The sequence below is a fragment of the Neovison vison genome, chromosome 5, assembly GCF_020171115.1.
Source record: "Neovison vison isolate M4711 chromosome 5, ASM_NN_V1, whole genome shotgun sequence".
NCBI classification, from domain to species: domain Eukaryota; kingdom Metazoa; phylum Chordata; class Mammalia; order Carnivora; family Mustelidae; genus Neogale; species Neogale vison.
The window spans coordinates 108,212,723-108,236,071 of record NC_058095.1 but is presented as its reverse complement, the minus strand read 5'-3'; the positions used below and the strand labels follow the sequence as shown (position 1 = coordinate 108,236,071).

General features: G+C 40.4%; 1 protein-coding gene across 2 annotated transcripts in view; it reads right to left on the bottom strand.

The window, feature by feature from the left end:
* MED4 (mediator complex subunit 4) overlaps nt 1–21,716 on the bottom strand; it is a 48,844-nt gene extending 27,128 nt beyond the window's left edge. Inside the window, exons 1-2 of one of the 2 annotated variants that reach the window (XM_044249728.1) lie at nt 21,549–21,716; nt 15,158–15,349 (exon numbers count right to left, since the gene is read on the bottom strand). The gene's annotated coding sequence lies outside the window, so the exon portion shown is untranslated. The remainder of the gene's footprint in view (nt 1–15,157; nt 15,350–21,548) is intronic. The other variant, XM_044249729.1, reaches the window with a different exon arrangement.
* Between the last annotated feature and the right edge of the window lie 1,633 nt (nt 21,717–23,349).

Genomic DNA, 23,349 nt, shown 5'->3' with positions numbered 1-23,349 from the left:
ACATTGGGTCTAACCTGTCTTCTGAATAGTAAGTAATACATAAGTACTACAAATGTATTACACAAGTTATACATTTATACTATCTTTCACAGAACAGACCATCAAGGTTTTTCTTTTTTCATTCTTTTTCTCAATTTGAACTGTATTTACAGAACTAAAGAAGTTATGTTTTCAAATATACATTTCAAAAATCTTAGTTTTAGATTTCAAAATAAAACTTGAATAATTCATTTTTTTAAAAAGGGCTTAAATATTGTGCTTGATATTTATATATAAGCATTATTTTTTGTAGTTTTATTGAGATACAAATGAAATATAATATTGTATAACTTAAGGTATACAACATAATGATCTGATATATGTATATATTATGAAATGATTATCAGAGTAAGTTTAGTTAACTTCCATCACTCGAGTTTCTTCTTAACTATGATTTGTTTAAGTGTTTTTCTTCTATTATAAAAATATAAAAAATAAAGACAAAACAAAAGAAAAACTTGTTCATCTTTAAAAATCTGGAAAACATAAAGAAAAAATAAAATTCTATGTTAACCTACCATTGAGAGATGCATATTGTTACCATTTTACTATATTTCCTTCCCAACTTTTTGCTTTCCATACCAATCATCCCCAGTTCCTTCAGTAGCGCCTCATTTAAAAGGGTTTCTAGATGTTTCAGCACTTTGATTACTGTCTCTTTCACACATTCTAGTTGGCCCTTCATAAAATGTAGTGACTCAAAGTGAATATGATGTTTGAGGTACCGTTTGTCTACAGCTGAATAAAAGGGGACTTCTCTTATGCTCTGGAGAATCTCAGTAGGTTAAAAGATCAGAGCCTTTACAGTAGTATAGATCTCAGTTAAAGTTCTGATTCCATTGATTTATGGCCTCTGCATTTCAGATTCTCCATCTACAAGAGGGGACAATCGTATTCCTTTGAAAGCTTGTTGGAAGGCATAAATAATTTACATAAAGTGCTTGTTACATGATATGTGGAAAGATTATAAGTTATAATAATAGCTAACATTTATCAAGCCAAATAGTATTTAATGCTCAATAGGTACAATTACTTTCCCTGTTGACAAACAAGGACACCAAGGCCCAGAATGTTTAGGTAACCAGCTCACACATCTTAAGAGGTGACAGTCCAAATTCAGAGCCTGTGTTCTTCACCCTATGCCATGTTATATGGCAACTAATATTATAACTGCCTTCTCTCAATTCATACTAGAGTTACAGTAACTTTTTTGGAAGTCATATAAATTTTTGCTGATTCATTTTAAGTTTGCAATTTATTAAAATAATTTTTAAGGGGCGCCTGGGTGGCTCAGTGGGTTAAAGCCTCTGCCACGGCTCGGGTCGTGATCCCAGAGTCCTGGGATCGAGCCCCGCATGGGGCTCTCTGCTCAGCAGGGAACCTGTTTCCTCCTCTTTTCTCTCTGCCTGCCTCTCTGCCTACTTGTGATCTCTGTTAAATAAATAAAATCTTTAAAAAAAATTATCACGACCCGAGCCGTGGCAGAGGCTTTAACCCACTGAGCCACCCGGGCGCCCCTAAAAAAATAATTTTTAAGTGGAAACAACCAGTATGTCTTTCAATATGTTGGATAATCAATAGAATATATATCCATATAATATATTACTATTTGTCAATAAAAAAGAATGAGCTATCAAGCCAAGCGATGACATGAAAGAATCTTAAAAACATATTGTTAAATGAAAGAATCCAGTCCAAAAAGGCTACCTTCTCTATGATTCCATTTATATTACATTCTAAAAGAAGCTTAACTGTTGAAATGGTAAACAGATCAGTGGTCGCCAAGGGCTCAGGAAGTGGAGAGGATTGAAAAGGTGAAGCACAGAGGATTTTTTAGGGTGGTGAACTATTCTGTATGATGTTGTAATAGATACATGACACTATGCATTTATAAAAATCTCATAGAACTTTACAGCACGAAGAGTGAACCTTAATGTATACAAATATAAAAAATTATTTTGGAAGTTGGAAGACCCTAGGAGGGAATGCAGGCAAAATCATCTGATAAGTCACAGACCTGCACCTCTGAAACAAATAATACATTATTGTTACATGCACCTGAATGTTTATAGCAGCAATGTCCACAATAGCCAAACTATGGAAAGAATCTAGATGTCCATCAACAGATGAATGGATAAAGAAGATGTGATATATATATATATATATATATATCATATATATATATATATATATAATGCACCCATCAAAAGAAATGAATTTCTTTTGATGCACCCATCAAAAGAAATGAAATCTTGCCACTTGCAACAAAATGGATGGAACTAGAGGGTATTGGGCTGAGCGAAATAAGTCAATCAGAGAAAGACAATTATCATATGATCTCTCTGATTTAAGGAATTTGAGAGGCAGGGTGGGGTTTGTTGGGATAGGGAAGTAAAAAATGAAACTAGATGGAATTGGGAGGGAGACAAACCATAAAAGACTCTTAATCTCACAAAACAAACTGAGGGTTGCTGGAGGGTGAGGGGGTAGAGATAGGTTGGTTGGGTTATGAACACTGGGAAGGGTATATGCTATGGTGAGTGCTGTGAAATGTGTAAGCCTGATGATTCACAGACCTGTATCCCTGGGGCAAATAATACATTGTATGTTAGCAAAATAATTTTAAAAATATATTATATGTTAATAAAAAGTCATTAAACTATATTATACATGTATGAAACAATCTCAATGAAGGGGGTGAGTATAAAAGGTGCTGATCTAAGTAAGTTTCATCCATAAGACTAAAGGCAAAATAAAAGATATATAAGCACTGTAGTCTAGTTAATAAAGTTTTTTTTTCCTCAAGTAAGTATAGGTTAACAATTCTAAAACCACTATCCACGTATGTTGGAAGTGAACAGGTAAATAAATGGATGGTAAATGTGGGAGCCAGATATCTCACTATTGGGGGAGGATATAATAAACAAGCAAGATGACAAGGCTAGAATAATCCATATGGTGGTGGATTAGAGTTGGACACATCAGTATGAACTCATGTTTACTTAACAAAGATACAGATGGTTAAAAAGAGCAATTTGTGTGTATGTGTGTCCTCCGATTAGTACGTACACATATATTTCCTTGATCTGTCAGCTGGAGAGGACCAAGAAGCCATGATCCTTTTCCCTTGGTAGCAACAAACACACTTAAGGCCTAGATTTTGGTTTCTGGTTTATAATACAATTCTCTATTTCCTTGGAGAAATGGCTGGTTCTAGCATTGGAACAAGAAATATACAAGATGAACCTGGGCATCTATTTAGTTCCAGAACATAAGGAAGTGTTGAAAAGAAAAGAAAAGATCTGCAATGGCGTGTTATGTCAAAGGGTCAAAGGAGTCAACTGAAAGAGTTCCCAATAATGAAAAGTGGAACAATTTGAATAGCAAAATGAGTAAAGCAATATTGAATTATAATCTAAAATATAAAATAAGTATTCATGAGTCCATATGGATGCAAATAAATGATTGGATAAAGAAATACATTGGGGAGGATAGACAAATCTCTCATGTAAAATTCTAAGTAATTTATGTAGCTACTCTACCCTCAAGGAGTTGGTACATAAATTCCCTGTTTCCTAAGCATATGCTGTTCATGGTAATGTCCTTCCAAATAGTACAGTATGGAAAGGATGGGGGAAGAAATCTCTCAGTGGAGAAATGTGGCAAATACTATCTCAACCAGGTGATCAAAACTAATGTCGGCAGTAATAAGTCAAGTAGGTAGTAAGTGCTATTGATATAATATGATGAGAATGGCATTTTTCTGTTGTAATCTTCCTCCAGACTCATAACCTCATCAAACAAATCCAACTGAGGGACATTCTACAAAGCATCTGACTTCTCCAAGATGTCAAGGCCATTGAAACCAAGGAAAGTCTGAGAAAATGGCACAATCAAGAGGCGCTCTAGGAGACATGACAACTAAATGTAAGGTAGTATCCTAGATGGATTCTGAACAGAAAAAGAACACAAGGTAAAACCCAAGGAAATCTGAATAAAGCATGGGTTTAGTTAATAATGTATCAGAATTGGTTCACTAATTGTGACAAATATACCAACATAAGATATTAATAATAGGGGAAACTAGGGTGGAATATATTGGAATCTCTCTACTACCTGATTCATAATATTTTGTTAGTCTAAAATTATTCTGAAATAAAAGTTTATCTTAAAAATTCTGGAGGTGGGGGGTTTCTGGGTGGCTCAGCTGTTGGGCGTCTGCCTTTGGCTCAGGTCGTGATCCAAATATCCTAGGTTTGGGCCCCACATTGTACTCCCTGCTCAGCGGAAAGCCTGCTTCTCCTTCTCCCAGGCCCTCTGCTTGTGTTCCCTCTCTGGCTGTGTTTCTCTCTGTCAAATAAATAAAATATTAAAAAAAATTCTGGGGGTGTCTGGGTGGCTCCATTGGTTAAGTGTTCAACTCTTGTTTTCAGCTCAGGTCATGATCTCAGGGTCCTAAACTGTACTCCACACTGAGTGTGCAACTTGCTTGTGATTTTCTCTCTCCTGCTCCCTCCGCCCTTCCTCCCCACTCCCCAGAGAGTGCAAGGTCTATCTCTTAAAAAAAAAAAAAATCTAGTATTTTTCAGGTAAACTACCATTAAACCATGCTTAAGTGCTCAGCGATGTTTATGATATAATAATATGTATAATTGTCATTTGAGTAGAACAAAGCAGGATATTAATGTCATTATCCCCTCCTATACAGCTTTTGGTTTTTCCAGTAATGTCTATTTCTTTTTCTTCTTGTAATCTCTCACAATAATTCTCCATTTATTTTTACAGAAGTTCCAACCTATCAGGAGTTTTCATATCCCTTTTTTTCTGGAAGCCTTGCCTCGCAGAACCCTCTGGGGCCAAGAAAGACAATTTTGTGAAAGGCTAACTTAATGTCCTGGAATATACCTTCTGGTGGTATAACCTGATTTAAGGATATAATCTAGGTTAGCTGGAGGAATGAATGGATTGCATACATTCTAAATGTTTATTCCTGCTTTTCTCAGCTAGTGTTGGCTGAATAAAGTCAATATAATTCCAATGCAAACCAAAGGTATGTGATATTTCAGTTAGCCCCAACAGCCTGAATGTCTTCAAGAATCTTCTGGGACAGGGTACCTGAGTGGCTTAGCCGGTTAAGCATCTGACTCTTGGTTTCAACTCAGGTCATGATCTCAGGGTTGTGAGATTGAGTTCTGCATGTGTTGGGCTCTGGGTTCAGCGGGGAGTCCGCTTAAGATTCTCTCTCCCAGGCGCCTGGGTGGCTAGGTGGGTTAAAGCCTCTGCCTTCAGCTCGGGTCATGATCTCAGGGTCCTGGGACCAAGCCCCGAATCTGGCTTTCTGCTCAGCAGGGAGCTTGCTTCTCTCTCTCTCTCTCTCTCTTTGCCTGCCTCTCTGCCTACTTGTGATCTCTGTCTATCAAATAAATAAATAAAATCTTAAAAAAAAAAAAGATTCTCCTTCTGCCCTCCCCTCCTTTCCCCTCCCTTCTGCAAACTCTCTCTCTCTCATAAATAAATAAATCTAAAAAAGAAAGAAAAGAAAAGAATCTTCAGGGGTGCTGCAACCATCATTCAACAAACCAGTGCAGCTGGTTATGGCCAATTAACCAAGTACAAATCCACCTAATTATACCATGACCCACTTGGCTTCTGTCGATACACAGGGAATCCATAATAGATTTTGCCAAATTCATGAGTTTCAAATATAATATTTTAAAAAAATTCTTCTATAACTAATATCTCTAAACAACAACAACAACCCCCCCAAATGAGGACAATGGAACATCTTCCTGCATGGAATAATACATGTTTAAATTTGCATGTTGGCCAAGTCTTATTAATTTCATAGAACCAGTACCTACTGCATAGTAAAGGTTCAGCATTTTTATTAAATTTGGTTGACTTTCTTAGCATATTAGTGTGGAGACCAGTTTTACATTCACTTTAACTTTTGTTTTCTCCCAGATCTAAATATTTGTTTTGGCTAGATTAAGGGAGATTTCCCAGAAAAGTTTTCCTTTTGGCTGTTACAAAGTTCATTCCCTTCCTGTATCTAACTATGGAGACAATTCAGAAAAAGATTAACGATAATCTCCATGCTGCCAGTTTGTTTTTCATTTCCCTGCATTTCAAATCCTGTTCATTTTTGCATATTAGCCCCTCATATGATAGGCAGATGCTTGATAAATGTTTACTGATTTGATTTAATTTAGGAAAACACGCTATGAGCTAAACACTGTAGTTCAATCGGTAAAATTGGCCTCAGATCACCTTAACCTTGTCTCTCTGAATGTTTATCACCATCCAGAAAGCACTGTATGACCCTGTGTGCAAATGAGTCACTGTATCCCCTGCAAAGGCAGAGATAAATATCCAAGTGCCAGGAAATGAAGAATTGAATTCACCTCAAAACCACCAAATTCCCAGCCCACTGAGACTTCTTAAGAGAACGACATCATCATTCTTTCCCATTTTTCCATTTACTTTCAAATACATCTATCCTTACGTTATCTGATTTCAACGCTGGCCAGAAGATTTTTACCATGAAAGGCATAAGGATGAGTTTCCTGCTAAATGTTTGAATAAAAGCAATGAGGTTAAAGGAGGTTTCTTGGCACTCGTCAGGGTTGAACAGTAGCTTCTTTGTCTTTGCAGATTCTCTGGTGCTTGGCCCTTGCCTCTTCTTGGATAACTTGTTGCTCTTCGACATGCTGGGTCTCAGCCAGGTCTGGTCCTCAAACCAACCCACAAGTTACTCCCCTCAGGCAGCCCCAACCCGGCTGTGAGCACAGTGACTCTCTGTCCTCGGCAGTCAGGCTTCCAGAGAGTGGCCGGCCCATTTTGTGAATCTAACACCTGATATAAAATTTCTAATTATAGACACCAAATTCTCTCTCCTAGGAGATCTGAAAATGCAAGCTCCACTCTTTGTTAAGACCTTTTATTTTCATTGGAAAGCCCCTGCCAAACGTTGGCCACATTTCACTGTGTCTGATCCATGCTTTTTATCTCTTCTCAACCAGACAAACGCGTAATGCCTCATTTGCTGGATGACCAGGCAATCCATCCATTTCCAAGATCGACTTGTACACAATGCTCCTGCCGGGCCAATGTGCTGTGCAAAGGGCTCCAAAGGTATTTCTCAGGTTCTGGCAGGACTACCATGTCATTCCTCAACAAAGGCCTTACAGTTTCAAAGGGAACTGAAATCATTTGGTTTTAGTGGTATTAGTGATTCCTCCCTGAATCTATAGATACCAACACTGCTGTGGGTTTGGTGCCAGATTTACAGATGTAGTTGTGGAATGGTGGAACAGAAACATTTGACAAGTGACCATTCTGACAAATGCATATTTAAATCTTTTTGCAGAATTGTACTTTTTTGGATAGTTTGCATCCCAAGATATTGGTCAGTCAACTTTATATGCTCTTCTAAAGAAGAGTCTGGCCCATGTCTGTGCAGCCAGGACAGTGAGACAGGAAGAAGTCCAGGTATCATAACCATAAAGCTCTAACTCTCTTTCCTATTCCAAGTAATACTTGTTATTAATATAGCTTCTGTTGTGCATGGACCCCAGGAGCCTGGGTAGTACCCAGAATGGCCCTAGCCAGCAGTAAAAAAGAGACTGCTGATGTCTGACCCTGCCCTGGGCTGTCAGAATAGAGGGTCAAGGTCAGAAGTGGGTCAGGGAGAGATGAGGGATTCTGGAGGAGTCTGCAGGGAAGAGTGGATAGCATACAGGCCTCTATCTGGGATAGTTGACATATATTTCATGAGACTGTCTCCTTCTTATGTTTATTTTAGGAAACAGTAAAGTAGTGCAAAGCTGAAGAAGGTTCAGATTTAAAAAGTCCTATGTTAACTCTGGCCATTCCTTCATTCATTCCTTTAGTGATGTATTGAGCAACTATTGTCACAAATACTGTTCTAGATTCTTACAATACATCTAGATTCCCTGCTGTTTTAGAGCTTACCTTCTACATAGAGATGGCAAAGCAAACATACCAGATAATTTTAGTTTATGATGAGTATTATGAAGGAGTCAGGGCCCTTTTATTGGGAATCCAATCCTTTTATTGGGAATCCAATCCATCACTGAAGAATAAAGAAAGACCCCACTATATAGTGATCTAGGGAAGAGAGCGCCAAGCAGAATGAACAGCAAGTGCAAAGACCCCAAGATGGGAAACATCTGGCGTTATTGGAGGGATTGAGTAAGTGAAACGGTGGGTGGGATGGGCTGAGAGTGTCACACAGAGGCCTCATCATGTGAGCGCTTCCAGGTCATGGCAAGGAGTTGGAATTTTGCTTTGGGCTAAGCTTCACAGGACTCTTACAACCTAGTAGTCATTTAATCTTCTGTGTCACCAAATCCGACAAATCAGATTTTGGGTAATTGTGTTAAACTTTCCCATCATGTTGTCTAACAGCACCACAGCCCCTACTAAGGGAAGATTCTCTTCTCACATATCTGCTTAAGACACATTAGTTAGGATAAAGGTACATCCACATGCCATGAACTGACCCTGATCCCAATAATATCAATTACCTATGGTAGGACCTACACTCATTTATCGAATATTTATTAAGTGACTGTTATATACCAGGACTACAATGGTGAACAAAACAGACACATTCCTTGCTATCATGAGTCTTACACTCTTTCTAGAAAGCCTGATAATTAAATAGGCAGACATAAATTGCTCTGTTATGATAGAGAAAGTTATGGAAGCATCTAGCAGCATAGTCAATTAACCTGATCAAGGAAAACTTCCTGGAAGAAGTGATGTTTAAGCTGGGGGCTGAAAGCTAAGTAAGAGAAGGCCAGTTGTAGAGGAGGACGAGTTTTCCAAATGGAAGTAAGAGCATATAACCAGAGGTAAGAGAAAACACAGTGTATTTTAAGCAACTTAAATAATTTCAGTATGATGTGAGGCAGAGTACAAGATTGAGAAGTAAGACATGAGGCTGGTGAGGTACCTGGGGATGAGGTCATGAGGCTAGAACATGAAGTGTCTTATAAGGAAGTTAAAGTAGCTGTATTTTATCATGTAGGTAATGGGAAATATCTGAAAGATATGGGAAATGGATTGGGAGTGGAGGAAGATGGTAGTAGGAAGATCATTGTACTGATTCAAGTGAGAAATGATCGTCATTTGACCAAGATAGTAGTCAGAGAGATAAAGCAAAGTTGACTAATTACAGACACATTTATCCATAGCTTAACCTGACACCAATTCTCTTTCTGAAAAATTGGGGTGGAGGGTGGAGAAAAAGAAAGTGAGAGAGAGAGAATGAAATTAACACAGAGAAAAGCTGAAGAGGTCATGATAGATTGTGGAAGTCAAATTTATAATGCAGTAAGAATATGTAGATGCTATGAAGAAATGGAAAGATATGCAGAATATAGGGAAAGAAAAGGGTAATGGGAAAGAAGACCCATGAAAGAGGGAGGGAGGGCCAGCCCAGGTTCTGACAGCTTTCCTGGTTCAGTTCCCCGAAGTTTCAACTCTATCATAAGCTCTGTTCATGAATTCTCATGATATCAAGCTCCCTTATTGCTGCACCTAAAGGATCCTCCCCCTGCTCCACACACAAGCTAGTTTGATTGAGTTTTAGTTCTTGCAACTTAAGGACTCTGAATAAATCAGTAATAGTTATACAAACTAATTCTTCAAGGGGCACTTGGGTGGCTCAGTCAGTTGAGCACCAGACTTGTGGTTTCATCTCAGGTTAGGTTCTTGGGGTCCTGGGATTGGAGTATCAGGCTCCATGCTCTGTGCTTGTCCCTCTCCCTTTGCTCCTCCCCCTGCACTCTCTCTCTCTCTCTCTCATAAATAAATAAATAAATAAATCTTTTTAAAAACATCTAATTATTCAAGAAACTAATTAATTCCCACAGAATGCAAATTAATGCAGTTATAATGAAAAAATGAAACTTCTGAATGATCACAGATGTTCTTGTTTATGGATCAACAACTTTTCAATATAGTAAGTCCAACAATAATCAAAAAGTGGCTTGAAGAGCATAGATCCCAAACAAAAAGTATTGAATGTCCATGGTGTCTGATGGACCCATCTCTCTACCACTCAGTCTCTAGACGGTGATGCTGGATCACAAGAAACCACTTCTGAGGCAAGAGAGCACAAACCCTGAGGTGGTTACTCCCAGAAAATGAGGCAAAAGAACTTGGAGAGGGGTCACCTCTTGGTTAAGCACTCCAGTTTATACTGGAGAAGTCAGGTCGAACATCCAGTGGGAAGTGAAGGGATGATGGAAACCCAAGATGATCATGTTGGACATTAGGAGGATGGGTTAGAATGGGACAAGTCTCCAAGTGTGGTGACCACTGGGAGTTCCATTTGGTAGGGTACAATACATGAAAATCAAGCGACCTACTATGTTTCAGGCCTTGTGTGGGGGCAAAAAAAAAAAAAAAAGATGAAAATCTGGCCCATGTTCTTTTTTTTTTTTTTTTTTTTAGAGATTTTATTTATTTATTTGACAGAGAGACAGTGAGAGAGAGAACACAAGCAGGGGAAGTGGAAGAGGGAGATGTAGGCTTCCCTCTTAGCAGGGAGACCAATTTGGGGCTCAATCCCAGGACCCTACGATCATGACCTGAGCTGAAGGCAGATGCTTAATGACTGAGCCGTCCAGCACCCCCTGTTTTTCTAGTGAGAAACACAGACATGTACACAGATAACACAAGGTGGGAAGTGAGGAGACTGGTGCTGAGGGTTTACAAAGAGTTTCAAGATATAACTGCTGAGCCCGGATACGAAGGTTGAGTCATAGTTACATAGGAATGTCAGGAACGGCAAAATTATAAGTATTTTTGGAAAGAGCTGAAGCACCAGAAGCAGGCTATATTAGTGGTATGTAAGAGAAAAGTAGGGAATAGCGGAAGAAAAGCCTGGAGAGTTAAAAGGAAGTCATATCATGAGAGACATTTTTATTTCTAAAATTAAAAAAATAATAATGGTATAAATCTTCTCAACAAAGAAGTTTTCCCAGTTGCAAAAATGAATGCTTGAAATATATCTTCCAACTAAAAAACAAAAACAAACCAACAAACTAGAAATATAAAGAAACTGACAAAACACCATTACTACACAGTCATTGGTAAGTAGGTTTTTCAATTCCAAATATCAAATAAACGCAAAATAACAAACATTCTACTGAAAAATATAATCGGACCCAATTTAGTAGAAAAATGTCAAAATACGAGCACTACAAATAAGGAATATAGACCTTTCTCTTTGTGAATTAGAGAAAAAAATACATTCTTTCCTACTTTGATGAAACATCTACTAATACTGGTCATGTATTTAGCTACAAAGAAAATCTTAGCAAGTTTTCTTGCATAGAAATTTTATAGATTTTTTTCTGATTAGATTGAATTAAGCTAGAAATCATAATAAAATTGGACTGGGTTTTATAAGAAGTCACTGAAAGACTTTTAAGCAAGAGAATGACACAACCATATAGTAAATGGGTTGGAGGGGAGTTAGGAGAGACAGGAAGAGAGAAATCGCATAAGGAAATAATGCACAGTCCTGGAAAGAAATAATGTGGGTCTGAACTAGGATGGGAATAATGGGGAATGGAAAGAGTAGACAATTTAGAATATATTCAGTAGGTAAATAACAAGGACTTGCTGACTGAATTTAGGAGATAGAGAAGTTGGGGGAGGTGGAGAAGAGTTAAATGATTAAATTAGGTTGTGACATGGAAGAGGTAGTATCATTAATTTAGATGAGGAAGACACACAAAGGAAAAGATCTGGGGAAATAGTTCATATTTGGGCTTGTTGGATTTGAGGAACATAGCCCATAGTCCAGTATAAGGAGACAAAGAAAACTGTAAATGGACATTAACAGGAAGATTATCCTTTTGTTGTAGAAAAAACTCAGAACTGAGGCCATGATAGGTGGGAAAACATCAGGTTTCCTCTTTTATTTGGTGCCTAGTAGGGATGAAGGTGGTTTATCAATAGTATTTAATAGGACTTAACACCACCTACCTCTTACACCCAGGAATAATTAATACATCTTTAGGAGTATCTTAAGATGGGACCAAAAAATGTCCAGTCCACTTGGGAAGACAAGACTAAGGACTATACAGCCAGTGCTACAAATGTCCACAAAAGCACCTGTCCACTATTGGAAAAGGAGGCAGAACTGTAAGTGAAAAAGAAATAATTACATGCACACACACATGAGCACACGAGTCATGGGGAGACACATACATACACATGCACATGAGTCATGGGGAGACACAGAAGTCTTTCAGGTGTGGGATGGATCATAAGCAATGGCTCACAGGTAACAATACACTGAGGGGAAGCGGTGGAAGGCTCAGGACAGAGAGGGGCATGCTGGGAGCAGGAGAGAGGGAGGAGGGACCTGAAGCCTGGAAAGGAGTTGGAGCTCAACGGGGCAGACATGGGGTGATGTGGCAGAGATTTTGTCAGGAAGCTAGAGTTACTTCATGGCTCTTACGTCAATTAAAGCCATTAAAACTAATTTTGCCATGTGAATTTTCCGAGAATTTTTCTATGCTTCTCTGGATAATTGATACCCAAGACCAATGAGTTTCAGGAGAGACTTTTATCTAACACAAACACAAAGATAAAGCCTTACTTTTTGCTTTCACATTTGAGGATTAAAGGATTTGGGTTACTTGAGGGGGCTTAGTAAGTGTTGATTACAATGATTTAGAAAATCCTTAGGGCGTCAGATGGTGATGCAACATAAGCCTTCTCAGAGAGTATATTTAACGACTTACTGGTCTAAAGCACATGCTACAGAGGGCACAGACAAGGAAGAGGCAGACCTGCTTGGCCATTAAGAGGTCTCGAAACGACATGACCTCTCTCATCTGTGGTTTTCTAGATTGTAAGATAGGAATTGTCATTTCCTCATTCATTCAGCAAGTGTTCTATGAGTGTCCACTGTGTCCCAAGTACTGTTCTACCTACCTTATAAGATTATTCTGAGAGTTAAATGAAATCGCCTAAGTTAAAAGACTTAGCACAGTGTCCAGAATCTACCAGGTGCTAATTGTATTTATTTTTTTATACCAGAGGATTTTTTGGATATTTGAGCTATTATTGGATCAGGCCAACAATGGGCCGAGACACTTGGAGTGTTTGTTACAAATATCAGGGTGTTTTGCAAAGCAAAAGAATTGACTGAATAAGGGATTCAAGACTGAAAAGACCTTTAACTTAATACATTTTGGAAGCAGTAGGATGAAGGGCAAAATGTTGCCCTTGGGAAAATGAAGCAGGTCTAAGTCAAAGCTAGCCTCAGAAACCTGTGGAGGGTGCAATGAAGCAGCAGCAGGGCTCCAAGTTGAGATCCATTGGAAATGTGAGTGCCCTACGAGGGTCTGGAACATTTGGAAAGAACTACAAGGTAGTTTGCTTCATCAACATGTTCAGAGTTAAGGTGCATGACAAAATAATTGTACTTCGGAGACATCTTCAACTGTAAACACTGCAATGCACCCAACGAAGCCTGGAAAGTAAATTTGCAATTCAGGGCAAATATTTGAATTGACTGGGTAAGGGCCTTGATAACTCAGATACTAGCATTTTCCAGTGCTCCAAATAAGTCATCTGAAAAAAGAAAGGAAGACAAGCTGACTCAAGCTGGAAAACACGTTTTCTCTCAGTATTTTGCTTCTGAAGTGAGCTGGTTTCATTATCAGAGTGTGGCATTTTCCACTTCCCTTTTATAAACTGAACTTTAGCCCTGACCTTGAAGAGTCTAATGAGGTTGGTCAGAAGTCACAATGAGATGGAATATGCCTGATTCCCAGAAAGAAAAGGGGAAGATCAAAGCCATTTACATGTGCCCCCTTTGTGCTCAGAAAGGCAATAACATTACTTGTTACGATATATGATAACTGTAACTGCCTATTTATTTTTCAATTTTTTCCAATAGACTAGAAGCTCCTGAAGGGCAGGGACTGTTTATTATTAATCATCGTAACCCCAACTACTTGAAAAGTCTCTTAGAGGAGAGGCTCTGTAAACACTTTATAGTAAGCGAGTGGATCCATGAATGGAGGGAAGGAGGGGGTGAACGAATGGATGGATGGATAGATGGATTCCTGACCATAAAGAGAAATGCCATAAAAATACAGGAAATGGTGCTGAAGTGAAGGGAAGACAAAATAGCCTGTTTGACTTAGACCCGCAAGAATCACTGAGGAGGAATCTCATCCCAGCGTCATGGGGAAGAAGAAAATTTGGATTTGTTTTTGCCATAGTTTCTCCTAATCCATCATCCTAGAAGTCTGCACTATCCTTCCAGAGGAGCAAGCTGCTATTGGATAAATAAGGCGACCTTGGGAGGACCAAGAACAAGTAAGAGCATTAGGACTTTCTGAGAAGGGCAGAGAGCCTATCTACCTCGTTCCTATCCATGGAGTAGCTATCCTGAGAGGCAAGTGCTCCATCTGCCTGAACTAGCCTGGGTTATGGGTGTCTTAGGCCACAGAGCAGTCCTCATAATGGATAGACTGTGGGGAGTGAGGAGTGGAGGAGCTTTATGAACAGAATCCACGTGGCCTTGCCTGCAGACTTCAGAGTGGCAGTGGTGAGTTCCAGGGACCATATTTGCTATGAAGGGGTTTGGTCAGGTCAGCGCCGTAGGGCATCCACAGCAAAATCCATCTCCTCCCTGGGCAACTCAGACTGAGACTGACAAGATGGAATAATAAGAGAACAGTTAATTCATTGAGCCCCTCCAAAAAATGGAGAAATGTCCCCTAGCGAAGGCCCCTGCAGACATATGAGCAGCCAGAAGGAGATAGCTCATCCATGAAATGAAAGAGCTGGGGGGATGTAGGGGCCTGTGGTTCCCCTCCCCGACTCCTGCTGGCCTTTGGGAGGAGGTCGTAGCACAAGAATGGTCATCAGACAACATAGTCTTTGCCATTCTACTGGCCTGTGGAATTTGGGAACTCTCATCTCACTGCACGGAAAACAGCCCTGGGACTCACTTGCACAAGGATGCCCCCTGGGACATGATTCACACAAATTCCAAGCTTGTAATTCATGCATATATTAAGGTGGGTATGTTGGAAGGGAGGGCCAAACATACCATACAAAGGGAAAGCTTGATTCATAGAAGATTATTCTGTAGCAGTTGCCTCCGGCTGTTAAGGAGGTAGCACAGCAGGGTGTTTAAGAGCCTGGACCTGGAAGCCAAATGCTAGGGCTTCAATCTTCCCTTCATTTCTTTCACTCCGAGACTTTGAGTGAGTTTTCTCATCTCCTAGGTCTCTCCTTCTTCCTATGTTGAAGGGGGTAACAAGAGCACCTACGTCACAGGGCGTTTAAGAAGACTACTGTAAGTAATGCAAGTCAATTCTAGCATATAAAAAGTACTTGATAAACATTAGCATACATGCAAAATACAACCTGACTTATAAAATGTGAATCCGGGGCACCTGGGTGGCTCAGTGGGTTAAAGCCTCTGCCTTCGGCTCAGGTCATGATCCCAGGGTCCTGGGATCGAGCCCCGCATCGGGCTCTCTGCTCAGTGGGGAGTTTGCTTCCTCCTCTCTCTCTCTGCCTGCCTCTCTACCTACTTGTGATCTGTCAAATAAATAAATAAAAATCTTTAAAAAAAATAAAATAAAATGTGAATCCTATCTTATGTGTCCAAACATAGGCAAGATTCCTACGTAATTGCCCGTAGAGCAATAGTTGGTTATGGAGTGGTCACTGGAGAAGATGAACCAGGAAACATGCATCGATCAAGAGCATACTCTGTGATACACTCTTTTTTTTTTTAAGATACTCAAAAATCCCTTGTTGACCTAAAATATTTATGGAACATAGTTTGGAAACCATTGCATTATTGGACCAAAAATAAAAGCTCTATGTTCTAGGGGTGCCTGGGTGGCTTAGTTGGTAGAGTGTGTGACTCTTGATCTCAGAGTTGTGGGTAGAAGCCCCACACTGGATGCAGAGATTGCTTAAAAAAATAGAATCTTAGAAGAAAAAAAAAGTAATATATCCTGAACCGATTATAGTTGAGGGCACTCTAGCTGAAATAACCAGAGGCCCAAAAGCTGGGCCCACTGAACACATTCCTTCTGACATCTGGTGCCTATGCCAACAGGTGTGATCTTGATTTTATATAAGGGGCTTATGATTGACAATGCCAAGGAAAACATTTAACAGGAGACCACTGCAGAGGAAATAAAAATCTGTTATTTGGGGTTATCGTGAATACACACAGAAGCTTCTAAGACATGTATAATAGGATGTTGGTGAGATAGTGAGTAAAAAAATTTAAGTGCCTGTGAATTTCATATACTAATACGAAAGTTTTAAACAAAGGACACAAAAAGAGTAATGAGAAAATTGGGAAACACTGACTAAGAAATTAACAACCACTTCAGATTTGCCCAGCACCCTAAGAAGTGGCCAGGGTTTTTGTTAAGTTTTTAGGTCATTTAAAACTGCGACATAAACTGTAATTTCTACTTCTGTTTAAAAAAAAAAAAAGGCTTTGAAAGGTAGATTGTCTTTCAAAGATGACTAGAGCTTAAATCTGAGAACCATTAATTTTTATGGCTTGTGGTTTTAAAATATTACCCCTGGGTGGTGATGTTGAGGGGAAGGCCTGGGGGAAAGTTATCTCTGGCCTCTGGGAGTTCTTCTTCTCATTTACCCTCCCCTGGTCTTCTCTCCTCTCCATTCTTTAGCTTTGTCTCCCCCATGTAGCAAAGAGTTAGGATTGAGTTTCATGCATTTAATTACACATGCCTGGCAGGAAAAACGCCATGGACAAGGCTGTGATCAAATGATAAGGCTACAGACAACGATTAATTAAGAACGCCAAGCATATGAGAACAGTTTCATTATTTCCGAATACAGTCTAATAAAGTCAATGTTTTATATATTTAAAAATATAAACTCTATATGATTATGCCAATAGACAACCAGTCATAACAGGTATATGCAAATTATACTTTCATAGTTTAAATCTTCTCACTTTTGGCCTACACAACAGTGTCATCAAGGCAAAGCAGGGTTGGGGTGAAGAGAACCAAGGCTAGACTTGGCTCATGGAGCAGAGCAGAAGACACTTGAAAACAGGCCCTGAATTCCTGGCAATTAAAGGTCTTGGTCTAGAGTAGGAGGAAAGAAGGATAAAATACTAATGGTGAGTAAAGGAAAAGTTGTTCATGCTGAGAAGAGAAGGAACAGAATAGGGATGGAGAGGGACTTTAAAAGAAGGAAGGGGGGGCACCTGGGTGGCTCAGTTGGTTAAGCAACTCCTTTGGCTCAGGTCATGATTCCGGAGTCCCGGGATCAAGTCTTGCATCGGGCTCCCTGCTCGGCAGTGAGTCTGCTTCTCCCACTGACCTTTTTTCACTAATGCTCTCTCTCTCTCTCAAATAAATAAATAAAATCTTAAAAAAAAAAAAAAAGAAGGAAGGGGTTCTGGTCAAGTGGATAGACTGGTCTTAAGCAGAAGATGAACGTTGCAAATACTTAAGCAGATTCCTTCAACATTGTTAAGGCTAACTGAGGTTTTTCCTGTTCTCATCTCCCACTTTTCCCTACTTCCTCAAAACATTTATGGTACCCCACCTTCCTTAAACTGGGAATCAAGTTTTTCATCCCACAATTAGAGATAACGCTTGATAAGCAAACCAGCTGGCCCACGTAACATGAAACTCTTTCTCACTAAAATATTAATAGCTGATACTGGATCCTTTGCTATTTTGATAAGAAGAGGAAGTAAGAGAATGGGAAGGTCCTGGCATGAAAAAGCTTCCCAAAGAAGGAGAGGAAGAACAAGAGAAACAACTCATGTTTATGGCATACTTATGTGTCAGGTTCTAAGTGCTTTACATGAATTAACTTGTTCAGTCCCCACAGCACCCTGTCTGAGGGACATACTATTACTAATCATGCTTTTACAGATGAGGAAACTGAGTCATGGTGAGGTTAGGAAACCTGCTCAGGGTCACTCTGGTAGGGCCAAGTTTTGAATTCTGGCATTTCTAGTCCAGAGAGAAGATGGTCCAGGAAACAAAACTTTCCTTTGTGAATGATATTCCCTAAAGTCCGCCTGTTTACTCCCAAGTTTACTCCCAAGTGTCAGGGATAAGGAGGAGTTCAGTACAGAGGTGGGTTATCTCACCACAGTGCTGTGGATCTCCTAGTTATAGGAACACCAGCAGAGGTTACTACATTCAGGCCTATGGAACACTGTGACACTCTCTCGGTCCCATGTGTATACTGGTTTGCTGCCTGAATTAGTGATCCTGTTGAAGTTATTTAAGCTTCCTGTGCCTCTGAGTCCACATTTGGAAACTGGGTTATTTCCACTTGTCTGCTCTCAGACTCAGGGGAATGCCTCAGAGGGCTAATGGGCTGATTCATTCAAAGAGCTTTGAGCCATGAACCAGGACTAATTGAACTTTTAGAGAACAGTATGACTTGGAAGTGGAATTTAAATGGACATAAATGGTAGAATATTCTCCTAGTAGTTTCTTCGGATGTTCTTTGTGGAGCTGCCTGGTCCACCATGGCTGCCCAAGTTCTTCTTTAGACTTTCACACTGAACAGCGCTAATGAAGAATGGTCTGGTGGACCTGGGTAATGCCCCTGTAGTCTGGGATTGTTCAAATTATGTGGAGACAAGGATCCTTAATTCAAAATAACAATCTTCCAGCCAGGACCTTGAAAGCTATTGCTTATCCAAAAAGATAAGAAGAACTGGACCCACTCCAAGGAAACATTTTAACTTAATTGCAAACCCTCTGTCTTAGCATTTAATTCAGATGACAGTGATCTAACTGACACGACCAAGGGCAGAAACAATGGCAAAATTAAAAGAAATAATGATTTACAAAGAGATGTGGATAAGGAGATACCAGAGACTCAAAGAATGGGGAGAGAAGGAGTTTCAGCTGTAGCTATGATTAAGGGCCAACAGGCACAAAAAGAACTATAAAGCTAGGGTTTTTTTAAAAAAAATTAAAATGCTTCTGATTAATCCACATTGTCTAGTGGAATTTTCCTCCCATTTTTTACAGCATATACATATTAGTTGTCAACATGTGTTTTCAGATAAAACGAATGGCAGCAGAATGGTGATCAAAATATTTCTAACAGATGCAGTCATCAACTTAATGATATTTATGCCTTGTATTCATGTTTTTTAAGGGCCAGAGTCATACCTGAGCACAGTTATGCCCTTCCAGACCAGAGAAAGGAAGCAATCATTGTGAGCTAATAAATACAACCAGTGGGAATCAAGGGGGAAATTCAGGAGCAGAAATGGGGCAGCTTAAAATAGTTTACAAAAGACTTTGAGAGAAAAGGAAGGACATTGAACAACAAAAGGAAGGTGGTAGATGGTCAAGACCTTACAATATTAAGAAACTACAAGTCCCAAACAAGGAAAATAAAAGACCGTTTTCCTGAGTGTGGTTGTGATTCAAGGCATTTCAGATAAAAGCTATGACAAATTCCACCCCCCCCCAAAAAAAAATTAGGTGCAAGAAATCTGATTTTAAGATGCTAAGCCTTCCTTTTCGGCAGCATTTTCTCATATCTGCAGATGCCTCTTTTTAAGTATTCAAGGCCCTACCTATTACTCACCAAAGGGAAAACACTGATACAAACTTGTCAGTGTGAGAATTAAGATGGTCATAATCTTCCCAGGAGAATTTACAGAATAAAGCTCTTCTTTCCATGAGAAGGAATTTTTAGATGGAAAGCTTGTAGAAGAGGCACGAGAACCTTCCTCAGGTCCTTTCTCCCAAACCTCACCGAAGGCACCTTCTATGTTTACTTCTGTCTTCCTTGGTCTCATTCATGACGGTGGTTGTTACCCAGTTCATAAACATACCTTCACGTTGTCTTTGCCCGGAAAGGAAAGGGTTTCCTTTCGACACAGAACAATGGGATTTGTGTAAGCAAAAGGCCATTTAGGTAAAATTGTGCCATGATATTTTGCTATGTCCAGTCTACGATAAGGTCATTGAAAACCCACTGATGAACCATAAAGTGTAAAGGAAACCAGCAGTCATTTAACAGTCCCATTTCATGCACAAATGTTCATTGCTTTTGCTGAGAACAGGGTGCAGGGACCAACGCGCCTTATCTCTGTGCCAAAGCTTGTTTACAAGGAGGGGAAGGATGGCTTCCTTGGCCATACTCTGTGAGCCGCCCCACTCTGCAGTGGACTCAATAGGAGGAAGGGTGGAGTGGGCACACAGGGTTTGCACAATGGTCCAGTTCTTTGCACCCCAAATATTTACAGAGACAGTCAGGTCATTCTTTGGAGATTCCAGGCCTAACCTCAAAGAGCTGGCAGAGGGACAGGAGGAAAAAGAAGGGCTCCCTCTGTTCGGTAAAGATGTGCTCACTGGGTCTACAGTGATTGCAAAAGCAGCCGCATAGAAATACAAGAATTGTCCTACACAGCCTCTTCAAACCGACCCCTCATTTGAAAACTTAGCTTCAGAGCAACTCGCCTAGGCACATCCTTCCCAGGCATTTCTGAGTCTATAGGCTGTTCTTTCCACTGCCTGGAAAAGTCTTCTCCTCTATCTTGAGTCTACCCTTTCTTCCGGATTCCTCTCTAGCAATCTCACATCCCACTTCTCGTTTTAAGCCTCTCCCGCTATCCCAGCCCACAGTAATCACTTTGTTCTTTAGCCTCTTATACCACTCTCGTAGCGCTGGTCATTCTGGGCATTTATCTGTGTATCCATTCAGCTCCCCATCCCCAGCACCAGACGTGGCATCTAACAGTCAACCTTCACTCTGTGCCTAGAAACGATGAGAAATTCTTTAGACTGGTGTAAGCAGGTCTGTCTCAAGTTCATGTTTATGTAAAGTCTGTGTAATTTTTAAACCCCTGTGAAAGGTTTTTCCATGGTTAACATGTTTGAAATGTAGTACATCCTTAATAGGCTGTCATTTTCAGACATCATGGGTTGTTGTTTTTTTTTTAAGATTTTAGTTATTCCTTTGACAGAGCTCACAAGTAGGCAGAGAGACAGACAGACAGAGAGAGAGGAAGGGAAGCAGGCTCCCTGCTGAGCAGAGAGCCCGATACGAGGCTCGATCCCAGGACCCTGGGACCATGACCCGAGCCGAAGGCAGAGGCCTAACCCACCGAGCCACCCAGGTGCCCCGACATCATGGGTTTTAATAGGTTGCGTAAGAAACAACTCTCAGCGGATCTGGGGTAAAGGGAAGAGCAATTACCTACAGAGAGCGAGAGGAACAAAGAAAGGATTCATACAGTCCTAAACCCATACCGGTATGACCAACTAATCCAGTTTACCTGGGACGTTGTCAGTTTAACATTAGAAGTCCCATGTCCTGGACAAACCCTCAATCCCAGACAGACCAGCGCGGTCGGTCACCTACCAAGTGCCCACGAGCATTCTGACAAGAAGCAAATGCAAGTTTTAAATGATGGGCTCAGCCCCCTCTTCCTCCTCTCTCACCTCAAATCCTGGTGCCACAAGCTTCTCCAAAGACGTTCGACTCTTCAAAGACAAGTACCCAGTTCCCAGGAAGGAATCCTGGGTGTATTCAGTTCTCTTGACTTCAGAAGCAGTCTCGGGCCTGGGAGGACAAACGGTCAAGAGAAAAAGCTTTATACAGAGTTCTCACAAAACAGAAACTAAAAGGAATATTTGGAACAGGAAACAGTGACCTTTATGGCATGATTCCCAAAGGGAAAGTCAAAGGCAGAGACTCAGGAAGGCAAACGTCCAGAGTCCACGGGAACTCCAGCTTACACCAAACATTCCATACCAGGCCTGCTAATTGCAGAGCCAGAGCAGCTGGTGTGATAATGCTCCCCGGTAATCAACCCAGCTGTGACAATTCGAGGGGATACGTTAGCAAGAAAACTGGAACCTAGGATTATGAACACATCGGAATACTGTCGCATGCAGCAGAACAGAGTGGCATACCTTCTGAGCGACAAAAACCTATACCACACCAATAGACACATTCTGAAAACAAAATGGACCTTCAAGAAGCATAACAATAACACCACCATAAAAAATGGTATATTCAGAAATCAACTTCAGCTCTGTAGTTTGCAGAATGACGGGAATTTTTTTTCATAACAGAATGATAGCGCACTTAATAATTTTTTATCTGCATATTGTTTAACACAGTAACTCGGAACAATAAAAGCCTAATTGGGAAAGGGAAATTTTACTGTTTGTATTTCTATACTCTCGCTCAAGATAAAAGGTGGGGTTGAGGGGTGCCTGGGTGGCTCAGTGGGTGAAAGCCTCTGCCTCCAGCTAAGGTCATGGTCTCAAGGTCCTGGGATTGGGCCCCACATCGAGCTCTCTGCTCAGCGGGGAGCCTGCTTCCCCTTCTCTCTCTGGCTGCCTCTCTGCCTACTTGTGATTTCTCTCTGTCAAAATAAATAAATAAAATTTTAAGAAAAAAAAAAGGTGGGGTTAATTTCTTTTAGTATAGATTTCTGGGGACTCCTGTAGAGTATGCGACTCTTGATCTCAGGGTTGTGAACTTGAGTTCCCTGTGGGGTGTAGAGATTACAATAAACAAACAAACAAAGACACAAACTTTAAAAAGCGTAGATTTCTGTGATTAAAAATGTTCCTGTGTACTGAGGTACAAGTGCAAGTAAGGCAACCTGGCCTAGAGCTGAAATTTAGGGTACGTGGTGCAGGATATAATCTTACCACCAGAGGGTATTGTTTCCTCTTCCGGATGGCTGGCAAGTTTATGTAACCACAGACTAACCCTGAACCAGCCCCCACTAAAAATGGGCCAGGCCAGATCACAGCAAAGTGGATTAATCTGCAATATTCCCATAAATTCCCTCTTGTCCTCTGATTTAGAGAGAGTTCGGTTTTCTTTCGGTTGAGAGAGTCAGGCTGGCAGCAAGCCAACGGACACACACTGTATGTGGAAAACAGATCACACCCCTTCTGCTGGTCAAAACAAGAGAATGGCCACTTAGGAAATTAGCCCAGGTGGCTATTTCTGATTACCCCAGAGGCAGGAGTTTCAAGGGAGTGAGAACTCAGCGACTAGAATGAGGGAGCAGAAGGGATTTCAGGGGCAGCATGGCCTCCTGCTTGAATTTTGATGTAAGCTGATTTACAACTGAAAAAGGTCCATGTCTTGTTAGAGACCAAAAAGCCTAGGAAAGTTACCAGAGAGATTTTGACAACTTCCAAAGTCAGCCAGGGAATCTGTCCCAGCCCATTAGTATACCGAATTTAGAAAGCAAGGCCCTGGAAAGGTGCCCCAAAA